The sequence below is a fragment of the Nicotiana attenuata genome, unplaced genomic scaffold (genome assembly GCF_001879085.1).
Source record: "Nicotiana attenuata strain UT unplaced genomic scaffold, NIATTr2, whole genome shotgun sequence".
NCBI lineage: Eukaryota > Viridiplantae > Streptophyta > Magnoliopsida > Solanales > Solanaceae > Nicotiana > Nicotiana attenuata.
The window spans coordinates 284,670-287,140 of record NW_017671324.1 but is presented as its reverse complement, the minus strand read 5'-3'; positions in this window follow the sequence as shown (position 1 = coordinate 287,140).

Genomic DNA, 2,471 nt, shown 5'->3' with positions numbered 1-2,471 from the left:
TTTGTAGAGAAATGAGACACTTAGTCTCTTAAGATGGACTTTTAGGTGGAAAAGTCAATCGGAAGTTGACTTGTGTGAAAACGATCTCGAAATTTGATATTTATGGTTTGGGTAGCTTCGTTAGGTGATTTGGGACTTAGGAGTGGGATCGGAATGTATTTTGGAGGTCCGAAGTAGATTTAGGCTTGAATTGGCGAAAATGGAATTTTAGCATTTTCCGATTGGTAGCGGAGATTTTGATATAGGGATCGGAAGGGAATTTCGGAAATTGGAGTAGGTTCGTTGTGTCATTGGGGACGTGTGTGAAAAATTTCAGGTCATCCAGACGAGGTTTGATAGACTTTTTGGTCGAAAGCGGAATTTGCAAGTTTTGGAATTTCTTATGCTTGAATCCATGATGATTTGATGTTGTTTTGAGTGTTCTGAAGGATGGAACAAGTTTGAATGATGTTATGGGATATGTTGGCATGTTTGGTTGAGGTCCCGAGGGCCTCGGGTAAGTTTCGGGTGGTTAAACGGATCAATTCTTATTTTTGGAAGTTGCAGATTTCTTCAGGTTTCTGTTGTAGAGTTTTGCTCTTTGCGTTTGCGAGAGGGCCCTCGCGTTCGCGAAGAGATATTGAGTGAGGCAGGCCAGTTGCCCTTCGCGTTTGCGATGTTGGTCCCGCATTCGCGAAGGTTGAGTCTGAATGTTCATCGCGAACACGTGGTATTGTTCGCGTTCGCTTAGAAGGGTGAAGCGGACTTGGGCATCAGGCCCTAAGGCATCGCGTTTGCGACTGGAGGAACGCGTTCGCGTAGGTTAAGCTGAGTAAGGCATCGCGTTCGCGAGGTGGTGTTTGCGTTCGCGTAAGAGAAAAATTGAGTTGTGATCTTTTTGTGCTTCGCGATCGCGAGGCTATTTCCGCGATCGCGATGAAGGAATTTAAATCCCTGGGCAGAATGTTTAAATAGCCATTTTCACGATTTTTGGCCTATCTTCCACCATTGTTGAGCGATTTTGAAGATGTTTGAGAGGGATTGAAGAGGGAATCGAAGGGAATCATTTGTAGGTAAGATTTTTGAACTCAATACTCGATTCTATGATGAATTCTACCTGATTAAACATGAAATTAGTGGGATTTAAAGCCTAAAGTTGGGGAGTTGGGGCTTGAAATTGGAGACTTTGATTTGAGGATTTGAGGGGCCGTTTATGATCGGATTTTGATGTATTTGATATGTATGAACTCGTGAGAGTGTAAGGATTCTAGCTTTGTGATTTTTATCGGAATCCGAGACGTGGGCCCGGGGGTCGGGTTTGGCCAATTTCGGGATTTCTTGATGTAATCTGATTATTTTCGCATGGGCTTCGTTCCCTTAGCATATATTGATGTTACAATTCTGATTTTGGATAGATTCGACGCGAGTTGAGGCCGAGTCAATAGGCAAGGGCGTCACGGAGTAGTATTTCATCCGGTTTGAGGTAAGTAACCATTGTAAATCTAGACCTGAGGGTATGAAACCCCGGTATTTCGTATTGTTTTGATAAATGAGGTGACGCACATGCTAGGTGGCGAGCGTGTGGGTGTGCACCGGTAGGGATTGTGACTCGGTCCGTCCTGTAGCGGCTATTAAGCCGCGTATTTGATTTGAAATCTTATGATATTCCGTATTTTAAAGACTTATGCTATATTTTGGGCTGAATGCCATGTTTGGGGCCTTTGTGCCGACCTGTTTAGACCCTTAGGGGTATTTTTACTACTTTCCTCACTCTGTTTGATTTGAAAGCATATCCTCAGTCATGTTTTACCTGCTTATTTGTTTAATCTGGTATCATTGCTCTACTTCTTAATGAATACTGTTTGGGCTGAGTTTCCCTGATTTTCACTAATGTGCCCGAGTAGCCGTGAGGTTAATGACTGAGAGAGGTTGAGAACCCAATGGTGAGGATTATATATACATTATGGATTGGGCTGCACGCGAAGCGTTCTTATATATATATATATATATATAAAAAAAATATATATATATATTATGGATCGGGCTGCACGCCGCAGCGATATTTATATGGATCGGGCTGCACGCCGCAGCGATATGTATTGGGTCGGGCTGCGCGCCGCAGCGATATAACGTTTGGGCTGTAGGAGCCCCTCCGGAGTCTGTACACCCCCAGTGAGCGTAGTCGACTATAAATTATGGATCGGGCTGCACGCCGCAGCGGTTATTACTATCATTATTATTATGAGATATCTATTGAGTCGAAGTGCTGAGTGTGAGTACTAATTAACGAGAGCTGAGTCACGAGTGACTGAGAGGCTTGTCCGAGGGGCTATACTTATGAGTGATACCTTGCCCGAGGGGCTTGTTTATGACATTTTTGTTGTTTCACTCTTCCTTTATACTGAACCTCTGTTGAAAAATGTTGAATAAAGGCCTATAAAAGGATTTCAATTGAAACTGGAATTTTATGAGATTACTGATTATTGAACTGC